The sequence below is a fragment of the Muntiacus reevesi genome, chromosome 2 (assembly GCF_963930625.1).
Source record: "Muntiacus reevesi chromosome 2, mMunRee1.1, whole genome shotgun sequence".
Lineage (NCBI taxonomy): Eukaryota > Metazoa > Chordata > Mammalia > Artiodactyla > Cervidae > Muntiacus > Muntiacus reevesi.
The window spans coordinates 12511366-12531680 of NC_089250.1; the positions used below are offsets into that span (position 1 = coordinate 12511366).

General features: G+C 43.8%; 1 protein-coding gene across 8 annotated transcripts in view; it reads right to left on the bottom strand.

Annotated features, from left to right (window-relative positions):
• Positions 1-20315, bottom strand: part of SFMBT2 (Scm like with four mbt domains 2) — a 178319-nt gene that overhangs the window by 67856 nt on the left and 90148 nt on the right. The window lies entirely within an intron of this gene.

Here is a 20315-nt window from a genome sequence, read left to right on the forward strand (position 1 = left end):
GGCCTTACAAAGGGCTAAGGAAAGAAGAGAAGCAAAAAGCAAAGGAGAAAAGGAAAGATATACCCACTTGAATGCAGAGTTCCAGAGAATAGCAAGGAGAGATAAGAAAGCCTTCCTCAGTAACCAGTGCAGAGAAATAGAGGAAAACAATAGAATGGGAAAGGCTAGAGATCTCTTCAAGAAAATTAGAGACACCAAGGGACCACGTCATGCAAAGATGGGCACAGTAAAGGAGAGAAATGGCATGGACCTAACAGAAGCAGATGATATTAAGAAGAGATGACAAGAATACACAGAAGAATTATATAAAAAAGATCTTCACGACCCAGATAATCATGATGGTGTGACCACTCACCTAGAGCCAGACATCCTGGAATGCAAACTCAAGTGGGCCTTAGGGAGCATCACTATGAACAAAACTAGTGGAGGTGAGGGAATTCCAATCGAGCTACTTCAAATCCTAAAACATGATGCTGCTAAAGTGCTGCACTCAATATGCCGGCAAATTTGGAGAAAGCAGTGGCCACAGGACTGGAAAAGATCAGTTTTCATTCCAATTCCAAAAAAAGGCAATGCCAAAGAATGCTCAAACTACCACACAATTGCACTCATCTCACACGCTAGCTAAGTAATGTTCAAAATTATCCAAGTCAGGCTTCAATCTGTATTTAGAAAAGGCTAAGGAACCATAGATCAAATTGCCAACATCTGTTGGATCATTGAAAAAGCAAGAGAGTTCCAGAAAACATCTACTTTTGCTTTACTGACTATGCCAAAGCCTTTGATTGTGTTCACGGTTATTGTGATCACAATAAACCGTGGATAATTCTGAATAAGATGGGAATATCAGACCACCTGACCTGCCTCTTGAGAAATCTGTTTCTAGGTCAGGAAGCAACAGTTAGAACTGGACATGGAACAACAGACTGGTTCCAAATTGGGAAAGGAGTACATCAAGGCTGTATATTGTCACCCTGCTTATTTAACTTATATGCAGAGTACATCATGAGAAACCCTGGGCTGGAGGAAGCATAAGCTGGAATCAAGATTGCCGGGAGAAATATCAATAACCTAAGATATGCAGATGACGCCACCCTTATGGCAGAAAGTGAAGAAGAACTAAAGTTCCTCTTGATGAAAGTGAAAGAGGAGAGTGAAAAAGTTGGCTTAAAATTCACATTTAGAAAACTAAGATCATGACATCTGATCCCATCACTTCAAGGCAAATAGATGGGGAAACAATGGAAACAGTGACAGACTTTATTTTCTTGGGCTCCAAAATCACTGCAGATGGTGATTGCAGTCATGAAATTAAAAGATGCTTACTCCTTGGAAGAAGAGTTATGACCAACCTAGAAAGAATATTAAAAAGCAGAGACAATACTTTGCCAACAAAGGTTTGCCTAGTCAAAGCTATGGTTTTTCCAGGAGTCATGTATGGATGTGAGAATTGGACCATAAAGAAAGCTCAGAGTCAAAGAATTGATGCTTTTGAACTGTGTTGTTGGAGAAAACTCTTGAGTCCCTTGGACTGCAAGGAGATCCAACCAGTTCATCCTAAAGGAAATCAGTCCTGAATATTCATTGGAAGAACTGATGCAGAAGCTGAAACTCCAATACTTTGGTCACTTGATGGGAAGAACTGACTCACTGGAAAAGACCCTGATGCTGGGAAAGATTGAAGACGGGAGGAGAAGGGGATGACACAGGATGAGATGGTTGAATGGCATCACTGACTCAATGGACATGAATTTGAGTAAGCTCTGGGAGTTGCTGAGTTGGTGATGGATAGGGAGGCCTGGCGTGCTACAGGCCATGGGGTCGCAAAGAGTCGGACACAACTGAGCGATTGAACTGAACTGACATACTGACTATATCTTATTAATAAACATGAGCTCCAAGTTTCAAAAAGGAACTTGGAAACTTTAAAATATATCCTTTTCTGCTCAGATCTAACTTTCACTTTCTTAAGGTCATTTTTTTTTTAATGAAATCTTACAAATTTCCAATTCCTTTTTAAAATTTTATTTACTTGTTTATTTTGGGCTGTGCTAGTTCTTCGTTGCTGTGTGGGATCTTCTTTAGTCGCAGCGAGCAGAGGCTACTTGTTAAGTGTGGTGCACAGGCTTCTCATAGCACTGGCTTTCCTTGTTGCAGAGCACAGGCTCAGGATTCGGGGCACTCAGGCTTACTTGCTCCGAGGCGTGTGGAATCTTCCCGGGATGGAACCCATGTCCCCTGCATGTGCAGGTGGATTCTTTACCACTGGACCATCAGGGAAATCCTTAAGATCATTTTTTAATCAGCATTTAAGAGAAAAAATAATTTCTAGTGATAACGGAATACAAATCCCACACGTTTCAAAAGCAAGTCAACAAAATGAAAATTTGTTAAATTCCGGAGCAAAGATCCATAATGATTATGAGTTTCATTATGATTATAAATCTACAACTCAAATGTTTATGTTATGAATGGTAATGCCTGAAACTTCTAGCTGCAGAGCAAGTGTACTTTCAAAAAAGGTTTGCCCACAAACCTCTGGCCACTGGAAAAGTTTAACACATGACTGACAGCTATGTAAAACATACAAAACTTCGAGGAGTCTTTGCCAAACTGTCTCATTTATATTATGTGGTTCACCCAAGAAATAATTATTGAATTAAGCCAGTTCAGTTCAGTTGCTCAGTCCTGTTCAACTGTTTGTAACCCAAGGGACTGCAACACTCCAGGCCTCCCTGTCCATCACCAACTCCGGAAGTTTACTCAAACACATGTCCATTGTGTTGGTGATACCATCCAACTATCTCATACTCTGTCATCCCCTTCCCCTCCGGCCTTCAATCTTTCCCAGCATTAGGGTCTTTTCCAATGAGTCAGTTCTTCCCATCAGGTGGCCAAAGTACTGGAGTTTCAGTTTCAGCATCAGTCCTTCCAATGAATATTCAGGACTGATTTCCTTTAGGGTGGACTAGTTGGATCTCCCTGCAGTCCAACAGACTCTCAAGAGTCTTCTCCAACACCACAGTTCAAAAGCATCAATTCTTCGGCGTTCAGCTTTTTTTATAGTCCAACTTTCACATCCACACATGACTCCTCGAGAAACAAAAGCTTTGACTAGATGGACCTTTGTTGGCAAAATAATGTCTCTGCTTTTTAATATGTGGTCTAGGTTGGTCATAACCTCCCTTCCAAGGAGTAAGCGTCTTTTAATTTCATGGTTGAAATCACCATCTGCAGTGATTTTGGAGCCCCAAAAAATAAAGTCAGCCACTGTTTCCCCATCTATTTGCCATGAAGTGATGGGACCCAATACCATGATCTTAAGTTTTCTGAATGTTGAGCTTTAAGTCAACTTTTTCACTCTCCTCTTTCACTTTCATCAAGAGGCTCTTAGTTCTTCTTCACTTTCTGCCATAAAAGTGGTGTCATCTGCATATCTGAGGTTATTGATATTTCTCCTGGCAATCCTGATTCCAGCTTGTGCTTCCTCCAGCCCAGCATTTCTCATGATGCATTCTGTATATAAGTTAAATAAGCAGGGTGACAGTATATAGCCTTGATGTACTCCTTTCCCAATTTGGAACCAGTCTGTTGTTCCAAGTCTAGTTCTAACTGTTGCTTCCTGACCTGGAAACAGATTTCTCAGGAGGCAGGTAAGGTGGTCATGGTCTAATTATTTCCATCTCTTGAAGAATTTTGCACAGTTTATTATGATCCACACAGTCAAAGGCTTTGGCATAGTCAATAAAACAGAAGTAGATATTTTTCTGGAACTCTTACTTTTTTGATGATTCAACAGATGTTGGCAATTTGATCCCTGGTTCTTCTGCCCTTTCTAAATCCAGCATGAACATCTGGAAGTTCACAATTCATGTACTATTGAAGCCCAGCTTGGAGAATTTTGAGCATTACTTTGCTAGCGTGTGAGATGAGTGCAATTGCATGGTAGTTTGAGCATTCTCTGGCATTTTCTTTCTTTGGGACAGGAATGAAAACGGACCTTTTCCAGTCCCGTGGCCACTGCTGAGTTTTCCAAATTTGCTGGCATATTGAGTGCAACACTTTCACAGCATCATTTTTTAGGTTTTGAAACAGCTCAACTGGAATTCCATCACCTCCACTAGCTTTGTTCATAGTGATGCTCCCTAAGGCCCACTTGAGTTTGCATTCCAGGATGTCTGGCTCTAGGTGAGTGGTCACACCATCATGATTATCTGGGTTGTGAAGATCTTTTTTTGTATAGCTCTTCTGTGTATTCTTGCTGCCTCTTCTTAATATAATCTGCTTCAGTTAGGTCCATACCATTTCTCTCCTTTATTGTGCCCATCTTTGCATGAAAAGGTCCTTTGGCATCTCTAATTTTCTTGAAGGGATCTCTAGCCTTTCCTATTCTATTGTTTTCCTCTATTTCTTTGCCTTGATCACTGAGGAAGGCTTTCTTATCTCTCCTTGCTATTCTCTGGAACTCTGCATTCAAGTGGGTATATCTTTCCTTTTCTCCTTTGCTTTTCCCTTCTCTTCTTTTCACAGCTATTTGTAAGGCCTTCTCAAACAACCATTTTGTCTTTTTGCTATCCTTTTTCTTGGGGATGGTCTTGATCACTGCCTCCTTACAATGTCAAGAACCACCATCCACAGTTCTTCAGGCACTCTATCAGATCTAATCCCTTGAATCTATTTCTCACTTCCACTGTATAAATCGTAAGGGATCTTATGATTTGGGTCATATTTGAATGGTCTAGTATTTTCCATACTTTCTTCAATTTAAATCTGAATTTGGCAATAAGAAACTCATGATCTGAGCCACAGTCAGCTCCGGGTGTTGTTCTTGCTGACTGTATAGAGCTTCTCCATCTTTGACCGCAACAAATACTATCAATCTGATTTTGGTATTGACCATCTGGTGATGTCCATGTGTAGAGTCTTCTCTTGTGTTTTTGGAAGAGGGTGTTTGCTGTGACCTAACACCCAAAAAAGATGTTGTTTTCACTATAGGGGACTGGAATGCAAAAGTAGGAAGTCAAAAGATACCTGGAGTAATGGGCAAATTTGGCCATGGAGTACATAATGAAGCAGGGCAAAGGCTAATAGAGTTTTGCCAAGAGAACACACTGGTATAGCAAACACCCTCTTCCAACAACACAAGAGAATCCAGCCAGAGAAACATCAAAAACTAGATGATTTTTTGATATCCATTCCAACTCTGTGTTCTATCATTCATGCATCCATTTGAGCAGCATCCATTGAAAACCACTGGGCCACCACACACAGAGCTTTCAACGGTAAAGAATCTGCCTGTAACGCAGGAGACCCAGATTCGATCCCGGTGTAGGGAAGATCCCCGGAAAAGGGAGTGGCTACCCACTCCAGTTTGCTTGCCTGGAGAATCCCACGGACAGAGGAGCCTGAGCCTGGCGGTCTACAGTCCATGGGGTCGAAAAGAGTCAGACAGGCCTGAACCACTAGCACTTTCACTTCACTTTCCCCACAGACCAGGCCACCAGATGCCGCACAGAATACACACAATGAAAAGTGCGTTTGCAAAAGGCGGAGGGAAGAGATATATAGAGAACAGTGATGGAAGATGCAGACTTAGAAAAATAATGCAGAACAAATACTGTTTTTACTTGTGGCATCAAAAAGCATAACCACCAAAACACTGGCCGTCCAGGGAGTTAAAGGCGTGAACCTTAATTTTGAATATAAAAATCATGAGGCTTTGGATGATAATGAAATGATTCTGGGAAGGTGGGACAGTAAATTCAGTTAGGGAGGCTGGGTCTTACAATACTGCACTGAGGTTTTTCAGTCTGATCCAAGAAGCAAAGGGAGTCATTCTACACTCCTAACAAACAAATACAGAGACTTTTATGATAAAAAAAATTCAACGCCAGTGGATTTCCAAATCAGCCAATACACAGACCTTCTGACTGCAGTGTGTTACAAATAAATGTACAAGGATATGAACGTATGAGAAAAGGCAAAGATATTCTCATTGGAAAACAAATTTAGTTCAAGCCCATTTACCTTGGGCTATTAATATAGTCAGAGAACACGTGTTCATTTACTGACACAAACTAATCATTTCTGATTCTAAGGAGAGACTGAGGGGAAGTGTTGCTGACCCCCGAAATGATTCAGAAAACCGATGATCTGCTGAGAGATAATGGGAAATTCACTGCAGGTTGAAAGATACATCCTGGCCTTTGCAAAGCTCCAAAGAATCCTTCACGCCTCTCAATTACTGGATCAAGAATGATGCTATTCCTGAGATGAGGAGTAAGTAGTAAATCCTCAGGACATTTACAGATGTGCCTGTCACATTCACGAAATAGTGTTTATTCAAACAAACTGGAGTCCAGTTAAACTGCTTGTGGAAAATCCCCTTTCTTTTAAGACAGGCTGGCAATGTCATTCCCATTTTCATTAGCAGCTATACATTTTATTTTTGCCCTAAAGTAGTTTTATATTGATTAGAAGTAAAACACCATTCATTTTACTGAAGGGCTGTCTTACCAGCCTACCTTAACAATCACTCTTCAGGGAATCTTATTTTCAGTCAAATGACAATGTAAAAGAGATTATTACACACATCAACTTCCATAAACCACGTGAACTTCATCAGCTTTATTTCCTAAACCCACAGGGCTTTCACTCTCTCAGGAAATCAGTCCTGAATATTCACTGGGAGGACTGATGCTGAAGCTGAAACTCCACTACTTTGGCCACCTGATGAGAAGAACTGACTCATTGGAAAAGACCCCGATGCTGGGAAAGATTTAAGACGGGAAGAGAAGGGGACGACAGAGGACGAGATGGTCGGATGGCATCACCGACTCGATGGGCATGAGTCTGGGTGAACTCTGGGAGTTGGTGATGGACTGGGAGGCCTGGCGTGCTGCAGTCCACGGGGTCACAGAGTCGGACACGGCTGAGCGACAACTGAACTGGAGAGTCAGAAGACTCTGCGCTGACACTGGCTTGGTTTGGATTAAAATGTTCCAGCAGCAGAAACGGTAACAGCAATGAACATACTATAAATACTTGTGAGCACTTTGCTTGCATTATTATTTTCCCCTCGCAGCAGAGTATCGGGTAGGATCCATCCTACAGACAGGAAACTAAGACATATAGAGGTTAAGTTACCTAAACAAGGACACACAGCTAACAAGAGAATGCATGTGCGCCTGCTAACTCTGTGCAACCCCATGGTCTGTAGTCCGCCAGGCTCCTCTGTCCATGGGATTCTCCATGTGTGAATACTGGAGCGGGTTGCCATTTCCTTCTGCAGAGGATCTTCCAGACTCAGGGATGGAAACTGCATCTCCTATGTCGCCTGCACTGGCAGGCTGGTTCTTTACCTCTAGCGCCACCTGGGAAGCCAGGATTCAAATCTATGTGGTCTGACGCTAAGAACGTGAGCTAGCCATCAGATTACCTAGTCATCTGTGATTAGCCATGGAACAGACTGAGAAGCAAAGACCAAAATGGCTCTTTTCATTTTTCAACTGCTAATAGTTAAAGCAAAAAATAATATAGCAAGCAAAAAATAAAAAAAATAATAATAAATAAAACCCTTATTTACAACCTATATGTTCCTAAGATGCTATTTCAAAGACAGATATTGCCAAGTTAAAAAGTGATAGCTATTAACACTGACCACTTACCGCAAACCTCCAATGACTGCTGTCAATTCACAGCATTCGTCGATGGCTTAAGAAAAAACTGTCAAGAGAAAATTCTGACACTAGAATTACCTCCTAATGTTTGTATACAATCAGTCTTCATCAATAATGAACCAGCATTTTTTACTAACTGCCTCCATGTTCTTTAAGGCATGGAGGTTGAAGAAGCATGTACAGCGAATGCCTACAGTGCTCTACAAGCTATCAGTCATCAACACCTATCTGTAGTGATGGTATCAGCGTTAACCCAGACAGGCTCATCTGATGGACAGAGTTCATCCAGGACATGTGCCCAGCTGCCAAGTCCATAGGAGTCCCAACCTACTGGTGGCATTTTCAATACCCTGTGTTAAGCGCTAACCTACAGAATGAAGTAAAAAACATGTGGTTCCCGACACTGAGAATCTTGGAATTTAGTTAGAAAATGAGACGTGATAAAGAAAGCTGATAAAGAAAGCTGGAAAAAGAAGTGTGCACAAAGCGCAATATATTTCGCATTCTACCTTTACAATTCTGCCCGATGTCTTCCTTCATTTCACCTGTGAAGCAGAGGACATCAGACAACCTCAGAGCACCCCCAGGAACACGCTGGTCCCCGAGATGCCTTTAAAGGGACCCCTATGCCTGGGAAAAAAAAGCATGACCTGAAAGAATTAAATATCACAAGAAATACCGCTGCACAGAGTGGGCTTCCCAGGTGGCGCGGTGATAAAGAATCCACCTGCCAATGCAGGAGACGTAAGAGACGCAGCTTCCATCCCTGGGTCAGGAAGATCCCCTGGAAGAGGAATGGGCAACCCACTCCAGTATTCTGGCCTGGGAAATCCCTTGGACAGAGGAGCCTGATGGGCTACCGTCCATACGGTCACAAAAAGTCAGTGTGACTGAACACACACTGCACAGAGCTGCCTGAATATGGGTCATTAGCAGAGCAACGAAGCTTCGGGGTGAATACTGAGGCTCTCTAAGACACAGGTAAGGGCCGGAGTATTAGCCTACAGAAGGAGGTGAAGAGTGCTAACTGAGAGACAGAAGACAGGGGAGAAGAAAGAACATGTTAGGGCCACCTCATCTCCCAAATGCCTCCTTGATCTTAACCTATTGACTGCTCTCCGTTTACTTCAGGAGCTGGCAGCACTTACAATTTAGCACAGGTGTATCACGGGTTCTCCAATAGCCAAGGCTTCTTGCCAGCCCTGCTTCATTAGATCAATACATCCCACGTGATACAAAAATATGAAGAATGTGGCATGGGGGAGAGGGAGTTTAAACTAATTAACATGACAATTAAAATGTACTCGGTGAAGAGTTTCATGTAAGAAAAGCAGTGCCTCACTCCCCGTACAGAAACCAAACTTTCACAGCCCGAGTTTCACAACTAAATACTCCAGGGATTCCCTTCAGCAGTGGCCATTTGAGCCTCAATCTTTAATCCTCTGGTTCTAGTTTTGCTCGTGAGGATATAAAAAATGGACAGAAAACAATATGCAATTCAGTCCCCTTGCACGTAAGTATCAAAATCTTTTTAGCACATCACACACAAAAGCACTACCATATGACCCAGCAATCCCACTGCTGGGCATACACACCAGGAAGCCAGAATTAAGAGAGACACGTGTGCCCCAATGTTCATCGCAGCACTGTTTACAATAGTTAGGACATGGAAGCAACCTAGATGCCCATCAGCAGATGAATGGATAAGGAAGCTGTGGTACATATACACCATGGAATGTTACTCAGCTATTAAAAAGAACGCATTTGAATCAGTTCTAATGAAGTGGATGAAACTGGAGCCTATTATACAGAGTGAAATAAGTCAGAAAGAAAAACACCAATACTGTATATTAAAGCATATATATGGAATTTAGAAAGATGGTAATGATGACCCTATATGTGAGACAGCAGAAGAGACACAGATGTATAGAACAAACTCTTGGACTCTGTGGGAGAAGGCGAGGGTGGGATGATTTGAGAGAATAGCATTGAAACATGTATATTACCATATGTGAAACAGATCTCCAGTTCAGGTTCAATGCATGGAACAGGGCACTCAAAGCTGGTGCACTGGGATGACCCTGAGGGACGGAGTGGGGAGGGAGGTGGGGGGGGGTTCTTGATGGGGGACACACGGACACCCGTGGCTGATTCACGTCTGCTGCTGGTGCTGCTAAGTAACGTCAGTCATGTCCGACTCTGTGCAACCACATAGACGGCAGCCCACCAGGCTCCCCCATCCCTGGGATTCTCCAGGCAAGAACACTGGAGTGGACTGCCACTTCCTTCTCCAGTGCATGAAAGTGAAAAGTGAAAGTGAAGTCGCTCAGTTATGTCCGATTCTTAGCGACCCCATGGACTGCAGTCTACTAGGCTCCTCCATCCATGGGATTTTCCAGGCAAGAGTACTGGAGTGGGGTGCCATTGTCTTCTCCATGATTCATGTCAATGTATGGCAAAAACCACCACAATATTGTAAAGTAATTAGCCTCAAATTAAAATAAACTAATTAACAATAATTAAAAAAGAACACTTCACAGTATAATTTTTTCAGTTGCAACATGCCAGTTTTTTTTTTTTTTTTGGTCTTCAGGGACCTCAAACATTGCATAAGCATCTTTTCAAAGGCTTCAATTAATTTGCATAATTTCTAAGAATAGGCTTCAGAAAAGTCAAAGGAGGGTTTTAATTAGTCTTACAATCACATATATATTATCAATACACAATGCCCTAGGCTTTAATTCCTTTTTCATATCAGCATGTTCTGTTATGCTAAAAAAAAAAATCCAATGCAATTTATCATACTGTTCCTCTTTTGTCTTACCAAAGACCTAGTTCTCATACGGTCATTAGATAATTACCCTCTTTACGTTAGTTTCATCTAAAAATGGACATTAAGATGCCAGCATTAATTAAATCAATATCCTTATTATATTTCAATTCCATTGCACTGAATTAAACTCAGCCAACGAAGTATTAAAAAAAAGTAATAAAAAAATCTATAAGCTGAACACTAATAAGCATTTCCATTTTTTACTTACAGCTGTAAATACCAATTTTTATCAACTAGTCCTGCATTCAATCAAGTTAAAAAGCAGTCATGAGAAAACCTAGTACTACATACTTCAATCCCAACCACAAAAATTTCTAACAGGTGATTGTAGCAGGACTATTTCCAAAATTAAGTTCCCAAACTGATACACTGGTTGCTTTAAAACAACAGGGGCAAGGAGAATGCTTTTCATTGATTAATACTTAAACACTTAAATACTTAAAGGCACTGTAAGTGGCTAGAAATTCAACCTTACTTACAGCACCACTATAAGAAAACAAACAAACAAGAAAACACACACATAGGTCAACAGTGATTACGGGCTTCTGCAGAGGTTCAGTAGTAAAGAATTCGCCTGTCAAGCAGGAGATATCGGCTGGATCCCTGGGTCAAGATCCCCTGAAGGGAAAGGCAACCCACTCCAGTGTTCTTGCCTGGAGAATTCCATGGACAGAGGAGCCTGGCGGGCTACAGTCCACGGGGCCACGAGAGTTGGAGATGACTTAGCAACTAACCAACAACAATGAAGTGTGGCAAGTGGGATCCTAGTTCCCTGACCAGGCAAATCACAGCAAAGATAACCAAGACGGACTGTGTTTTTAAAATCTTAAGTGTTTAGAATTGAAAGCAAGACATTGCCTAACAGCCTGCAGGCAGCAGCGCAGGGGGCCCTCAATCAAGACATCACTATTTTTTTTTAATTACAGTTTCTTTACTTTGCCAACAAAGGTTCGTCTAGTCAAGGCTATGGTTTTTCCAGTAGTCTTATGGATGTGAGAGTTGGACTATAAAGAAACCTGAGCGCCGAAGAATTGATGCTTTTGAACTGTGGTGTTGGAGAAGACTCTTGAGAGTCCCTTGGACTGCAAGTGGATCCAACCAGTCCATCCTAAAGGAGATCAGTTCTCAATATTCATTGGAAGGACTGATGCTGAAGCTGAAACTCCAGTACTTTGGCCACCTGATGCGAAGAGCTGACTGAGTTGAAAAGACCCCGATGCTGGGAAAGATTGTGGGCAGGAGGAGAAGGGGACAACAGAGGATGAGATGGTTGGATGGCATCACCCACTCAATGGACATGAGTTTGAGCAAGCTCTGGGAGTTGGTGATGGACAGGGAAGCCTGGCGTGCTGCAGTCCATGGGGTCACAAAGGGTCGGACACGACTGAGCAACTGAACTGAACTGATAGTTTCTTTAAAACACTGTGTTGGTTTCTGCTGTACAATGAAGTGAATCAGCCCCGCGTATACAGACCCCCTCCCTCTTGAACCTTCCATTCCACCCACTGGGTCATCACAGAACAAGCTGTGTTCCCTGCTATGTAGCGGCTCCCCACTGGTTCGCTGTCCTACGCACGGCAGGGTATATGTCAGTTCTACTCCCCCAGTCTGCCCCCCTCTCCTTCCCCCACCGTGTCCACACGTCCACTCTCTGAGTCGCTATTCCTTCCCTGCAAACACTTTTTCACCAGTACTGTTTTCTTAGATTCATTATATATGTGCTTATACGATATTTGTTCTGAACTCTTGACACAACTGAGCTTTGAGATTTTCACCATTATCTTTCCTGTTGGACCAAGCTGCCCTCTTTAGTGGGTCTCACAAGATTTTTTCCAATGCACCTAAAAACAGGTTTTCCCCACTGTGCCTTGTGAGTTCTATAATGTACGGGCTACAGTTCAAGAACCCAGAGCATGTGAAAAATAACACACACAAGCCCCTCCTCTGGTTTCTCTAAGCAGCAAAGGACGAGCATTACATAAACTGATGTGATTCACCATCCCAAAGAGGCTGTCCTCCCTGAGTCTTTAAAGAGCTGAGAAAGACAAAGAAAGTGGGGGAACTGCAGAGACAGCTCCCTGGCCTGGGTGTGCGGGACCGGAGTCCACGTTAGGGCAGCCTGGGCCCACCTGGGCAGAATCAAGTCAGCAACACCAGCAGGATCTCAGGGATCCAGCCCCCAGGCCAGTGAGAACATGACCTGCTCTCCTTCAAAGAACCACTGGAGTTTCAGTTGACGAGAAAGAAAGAGTAACCACGCGTCACACAAACATTTTGTTCAGTCACTAAGCTGTGTCCAACTCTTTGTGACCCATGGACTGCTCCTCTTTCCTTCACTGTCTCTCGGAGTTTGCTCAAATTCATGTCCATTGAGTCAGTGATGCTATCTAACCATCTCATCCTCTGCCACCCGGTTCTCCTTTTGCCTTCCATCTTTCCCAGCATCAGGGTCTTTTCCAATGAGTCAGCTCTTCACATCAGGTGGCCAAAGTATTACTTCATTATTTGGTATCACACATTCTGTTGTGTGGAACAGAGAATGTCATGCTCAAGAAATTAAGTTCTGGGCCTACAGAGGGGGCCTCGAGCAAATTCTGAAAGAATCCAAGGGTCCCACCTGAAGGCCAAATTCAGCTACAAGTCTTATGGTGTTGCTGTATTTAGCTGCCCAAGAAGGGAAGAAGTTGGTCTCCATAGAAACGGTAAGCTGACAACCTATGGTAACAGCGGTTCACACTGTCTCTTACCCCTTCGGCCCGACCAGACAGAATGAGAAAGGAAAGCTCTCTTGGCTACACTTGACCTTCTCTCTCTGGCCTGTGACCTTGGTCTCAGATGTGAAAACAGACGATGGTTTCTCTCCTAAGGGTTAAATTGACAAATGCACCAACAGGCACATAATTCAAAGTTGGAAAAGAGCTAAAGAAATAACAGATGTGGATTGTTCCATGTGTTACAGGCACAGCCTGTACACTCTGGGCAGTGAAGAAATACGTGCACAGAATGTCTGTCTTTATGTGTCTGTGGGGAAAAAAATCACAATGGCCACACAGAGTATCTTTTTTTCTCAATTAGCCTTTTCTCAGTGGTCCCGTCTGTTGATCAAACATGAACTTACAGGAAAACAAGGAGCAATGAAAAGTGAGAGAGGCGTCACCCGAGATAAAACCAAACAAGGTTTAACTTCCCACTCTGTCATTAGTGGAAGCTCCTTATTTGCAGATGTCAAGGGCACTTAACACCTACAACGTGTTATCAGTTATAGATACATAATTCTGGATCTGTCCAACCGCTACCCAAGGCAGAGATGACAGGAGCTGAGCTGTGAGGGGGACACCAGGAGACTGAAGAGTCTTATCCAAGTACTGCACCAGGCACACCTTTTACCTGACGAAGTCAAAGCCTCAGCTCTCATGACCTTGAACCCCGTTAACCTCCACCACAGCCACATGTATTGATAGGGAACTGAACAAGGCAGCCACAGTGGATGGGAACTTTTATCCAAGTTGAGATCTGTACTTATTTCTTCACTAAAGCTACTCAAGAATACGTACTGAGTGCTTCCTATGGCTGAAGTGTTCACGGCGCTGGCTCACAAAAATAGAAGCAATCTGCTCTCATGGAGCATACATTCCAGGGAGAGGAAATGGAGCAGACCAGAGAAAGCAACCTGATGCAGAGGACGCCAGGATAAATGCCGAGCAGGCTGCAGGCTGGGGGATGGCGTAAGGATACTTTTTGTGACTTTAAGCAGAGAGTTGAAGACAGTGAGGGCGGTGAGTAGGGAGAATCACGCTACAGGCAGAGCATCACCGCAAAGGCCTGTGCACAGGCATCTCTGTGCACTGGACGGCCGGCAGAAGCCGGCAGAGCAGAGCCGATGAGGCCGGTGAGCAGCAGACGCACTCAAGAGAGCACGCGGGGACCCCAGCATCACATGGGAGTCCGATCAGGAATCACACAGCAGAGGAGTGAAATGATCTGAATCCTGTTTCAGAACAATCCGTCTGGCTGCTCTCAGACCAGACTACAGCGGGGTCGTGAGTGAACAAGCCCGGAAACAAATTCTGAGACGGATGCAGGAGTCCAGGGAGGATGGTGGCTTGGACTAGGGCGGTGGTGGTGGACACAGCGAAGGGTGACTGGACTCGGGATGGATTCTGCCAGCAGAGCCAACAGGCTCAAAGACGAGCGGAATGGAGGTGTGCAGGCAAGAGCCAGCACAGGCACAGGTCTCAGAAAGCATCCTGAGAGAGGCCTGCCAACAGGCTCAGGTCTGGCTGATAAACAGGACCCAACAAGGACGTGAAATCTTCCCTAAATGTAAGAGTGGCCCCCTGCGCCCACACAGTTTGTACCAGCCATACACTTTATACCAACACCCCTAGTTCCCCTCCAGGCGACTGGAAGATGGGTGTGTGCTGGGCAAAGGGCATCAACAACTGCTGGCCCCCATGAGCGCCCTGGACACTGAGTCTCTCCCGAGCATCCCGAGGACATGTTGGGCCAATGTGCTGCGGGAGGAATTAAGACCATCCCGTGTACTTTCTCTGGAAGAGGACGCTAGGTAAATAAGCATGTGTGGGGGGGGGGGTGGTTTCCAGCTTTCACTGCATTCATTGTCTTTGCTGATTTTGCCAGCTATCTTTTATTCTTTTTAAGGAAACATTTTTTTTCTTCTGTAATTTCACTTGTTTTTGGCCGTGCTGGGTCTTTGCCATTGCGGGGGCTTTCTCCAGCTGTGGGGGTCGGGGCTGCTCTCGAGTTGCGGTGCACGGGCTTCTCACGGCAGTGGTTTCTCTTGCTGCAGAGCAACGGCTCTAGGACACACGGGCTTCAGCAGCTGCAGCTCCCGGGCTCTAGAGCACAGGCTCAATAGTGGCGGTGCACGGGCTTAGTTACTCCTGGCATGTGGGATCTTCGTGGATCAGGGATGGAACCCACGTCCCCTGCATTTCATTTCTTTATCACCGAGCCACCAGGGAAGCCCCTCGCCAGCTGGATCTCTCACTCTAATAAGCTGCAATCGTTTACAGCAACCTTGAGTCCTGGCGAATTACCAAACCGAGGAGGGGGTAGGAGGCAGATCCGAGGACCCTGACCTAGGAAGCATGCTGGGGCTTCCGGTCCCACCTCAGTTCTTCACCTAGAGCTCCCTTGACTCTCCCGCACATCTCTAAATAGCTTCTTTGGCATCTCACATTGAGGATTTCAGCTTTTTTTGTTGTTGTTTAACGAATGGAAAAAACTATTCAAACAATTTCACTTCTTTAAGAGATAAAAATGAAGAATGGATCTTAGTGACATTTCAAATAACATTCTTCCCCTGCAATTATGAGGTGTGGTCACGAATGAGGTGCTCTGAAGAGCCCCTGCTTTTCCTGGGCTGGGCATGTGCGTTCCTCTAAGGAAAAAAGCCTGTATTTCAATCACCTGGCAAATTAGGAACTGCTGCTTCTCATTTGCAGGTCTTTTTGATGTATATGGAAATTGTCTGTGAAACCTCTGTAATTTAACATTTGCAAACAAGAGGGGTCACCATGGCAGATTACGATTTATTTATAAGAACTGCAGAAAATGGAAAGCAGCAGCAATTATAAAAGGCTTATGAGTGTCTCGCATATGAAACACTACTTTCATTATCATTAGATTCTTACGGTCTCGCCTCCCTTGGCCCTATTTTAAAAACTTAACCAAATTCCCTCAAATCCACTCTTTATATTTTAATAAATACTTCCTGAATTGGAACTGAAGCAGGATAGAAATCGCTGGCCAAAAACTGGTTTAGCCCTGTCCTTCCTTTTTCATGACCAAAAAACTCTTTTAAGAGAAACCCATCCTGGTAGTCCTTTGTGAAGAAAAGTAAAAAGTTTTCATTGAAACTGGGGCATTTCACTTTATTTGACAGTGGGATGTATCCTAAGTTAAGTATATGATGGCTTACAAAGGTAACATAAAACGTTTAAAAAAAAAAAGCCAGTGAGAGACCTTGAGGATTTGTAGCACAGAAATATACACTTAAATAATTTTTCTCAAATAAATTAGTATTGTTATAGGGATTATTCTTTATCAAATCTATTGGGCCTCTAAATGATGAGGCTAGTTTTCACGAAACAAAAGTTCATTATTTTCCAATAACAAAAAAATATTTTTTTAATCCCTTCCCCATTTTTGGCACCCATTTCATTAATTACTTATGTTACTTCTGAAGATAGGTTTTGAAATTTATCCGCACTTTTCAAATAGGGGAGTCAGAATTCTCAGTAAAATATGGCATCCGAAAGTCATATAATGTGCCCTCAAATCAAGGGCAGTAAACTGTCTCTTGTTTTAGTTCAACTGCTAAGAGAGTCTGAATCTCATCCATGCCCCCATGTAACATCTCTGAATAATTTACCTCCATGCATGTGGAATTACTCAGTAGAAACTACTACTCTGGTTTCTGAGATTACTGTACACACACGAAATGTGGTTGTCCTGAGTGCAACCCCATCTCTTAAAAAAAGGCACATCCACCAAGAACCTGTGAATTTGACCTGATACGGAAAAAGGGTCTCCAGATGCCCTCAAGTTGAGCGGAGGTCACAAGGCATCAGCACAGGCCCACACTGAACGATCCCTGTCCCCACGGGGGAAATCTGGACAGACACGCAGGGAGAAGGCCACACGGAGAGGGAGGCAGAGACTGGGGTCCCGCTGCAGTCACATCCAAGCCACAGCAAGGACCGGGGGCGACCCCCAGAAGTGAGGACAGACTCCAGGGACCGTTCTCCCTCAGAGCCTCCCGGGGCGCACACTGCTGACACCGGGATATTCACTGACCGCCTCCACAACCGTGACGAAGTACATATCCGTTGTTTTCAGCTACTCAGTTTGTGGCACGTTATTACAACGGCCTTAGGAAACTAATGCAGTGGTCCTGCTCAGGATTTCAAAATTAACTGTACAAACATTCACTGCATACCAAGTCTGGCTCAGAAAATTTCCCAGTTTCCACTGAAATAACAGATACATTTATAAAAGTGCTTCACAAGCTTTAAAAACACAGAATTTTCAATTCAGCCAATTTTTACTTATTAAGTGCCTACTCCATACACCCGTAGACCCTGTGAAAAACAGAAAATATTCAGTATCTACTCTTTAAAGCAGCAACTGTATAGCACGGGGAACTCTGCTCAATATTCTGCAATACCTTAAGTGGGAAAGGAATTTTAAAAAGAATAGATACATGTGTATGTGTAATAGAGTCATTTTGCTGTAACACCTGAAACTAATATAACATGGTTAATCAACTACACTCCAAAATAGAATAACTTTTAAAAAGCAACTGTTAATTATAAACAAAATATTGAGGATGAGGACAATTCTCAGGTACTCCATGAAAATAACAGTCTGGTTTCTAATAGAAAACATTAAAGTGAGAGGAGGAGGTAACTGTTATTTTTGAGAAAAATATAAACAGTTATGAAACCTTGGAGGAGGATCAAGAGCACTCTAAGAGTAGCTACTCAATAAACAGCTAATGAGTTAGTTAATTATTAAAAATACATGTGTGCTATGTTGCTTCAGCAATGTCCGACTCTTTACGACCCCAAGGACTGTAGCCCTCCAGGCTCCTCTATTTAAGGGGTTTTCCAGGCAAGAATACCGGAGTGGGTGGCCACACCCTCCTCCAGGGGATCTTACCGACCCAGGGATAGAACCCATGCCTTTCACATCTCCTACATTGACAGGCGGGTTCTTTACCACTAGCACCAGCTGGGAATCCCCTAAAAGTATATAAGGATTATTAATGTTTATATATTCTGAGTCTTAGTATTCATAATTCTAAATAATAAATCTGCATATCCAATGACTCTGACTATTCATAATTATTAACTCAAAAGTATTTCAAAGCAATGAGTAAAATGAATTTGCCCATTCAAGAATTCATTCCATATTTGAGAAATATTTACTGAGTATGACTACAGCCAAGGAGTTACGTTTCACTGAATCAAAGATGTGGGAACTCCCCCCTAAAGCCCAAGCTACAAGACTTTGAAAAAAAAGGAAGCTGGATGAAGCTGGCATATTAAAAACCCACATTAATTTCACCTCTTCCTAGACGCTAACCAAAATTACAGTAAAGCTTTTTAAAGACACAAAGCCACTCAACCAGCAACTAAAGAACAGAAGCTAAGGACCTCCCGGGCAGGCCAGTAAGACCGAATTAAGAAAAATGTGAACGCTGAGGGCGGGGCTGGGCCATGTAGCAGGACCTCCTTCGTACGGGAGCCTCTTCTCTGTATGATGATTTAAGACTCCATTGGTTAAGACACCATTGCAGGAGAAGTGGGTTCAATCCCTGATCAGGGAACTAAGATCCCACTTAGGGATATTAGTGGGAACTAAGCTCGGTGCCACCAAAAGATAAAAATAAAAACAAGAAAAGCTAAAATGCACATGAACAAGAAGTAACTAAACTTATTCAACAGAGCCAAATCTCAAGCCTCCTGCAGAAGAGCTGAGAACCAGTCCTATGAACCGGGCAGAACCTTCAGAAGGCTTTTAGAAACCAGTAACAGCAGGTATGTCTGAAACTGCGGAAGGTGATAAAGCAAGAAGCGTGGGGGGCTGTCTGAGAGGCAGTCAGACCCCAGGCATCCTTCCCTCCCCACCTCTACAGACCAGGGGTCCCCAAGTCTCCTGTGAAGAGAATGAAGCAGGTGGTACCTAGTCTGTGGGTGCAGGAACGTACAAACTCAAGGTAGAAACCCCGAGGCCTCTTCCTGCCACTCAGCCTCTAGAACGCAGAACCCTGAGCCCTGGTGGGAAGCTGAAATTCTCCTCCTTGGAAATCAGCTAAAGAGAAAAAAAAACCATCATACAAAGAAGAGGCTCCCGTACAAAGGAGGTACTGCTATATGGCCCAGCCCCGCCCTCAGCGTTCACATCTCCCTCAACTCCAGAGCACGGTCAAGGATTCTCAGACACCCAAGGACAGCCTCGAGCAAGAATGACAGAAACCAAAAGCAACGTGGAGAAAACAAACTATTCCGGGAGAAAAAAAAACTTGACAAAATCAATACTTCCAAGAAGAAACACCCGCGCTTCCAGGCTGAAAGAACAGGAGACCATAAACATAGAGCATTCACAGAAAAAAATGCCAAACGCACGCCCGTGAGAACACAATACCACGTGTGACTGCAGGGCAGACGGAGCAGGAGACGAAAAATTGAAATGAAGGAAAGAAAGTCACAATACCAGGCCAAGACCCCATATCCACATAGTCACAGGAGAGGAAAAAAGAGACGGAAGTCAGGACTTGAGAAGAAACATCTCCAAAATGAACAGGCGTGAGCTGCGGTCACCCAACGTACCCTGCACTCTGGATGAACAGAGATACCTGCAGAGGTCCATCGTCGTGACATTTCAGGACAGTGGAGAAAAACAGAACATACGGCGCCAGAAGAGGAAAGGAAAAACGAGTAACTCCGGATTCTCGACAAAAGAGACAGCTGACCTAGAATTCTAGACCCAAACTATCAGAGACGCATGGAGACAGACAGAATCACAACTCTTTCAGCCCCTCAGGATGAGGGCAGAGCAGGCTGCCAGTGCTAGAGGCTGTGCTGTGTTTTATCATCTTCGTAACCTGAGGACCAAACGCCATGCTAAGCCAGCCCCAGATGGCTAATGACACCTGGCTCCTCCTGACCACGCTCTAAAGAAGGTCCCGGGGCCCCCTTGAGGCCCCGCTGCCCAGAGCAGATGGGAAGGTTCGCGTCATTGCGCAGACACGCTGTGCTGGGTGTGTTCTGAGA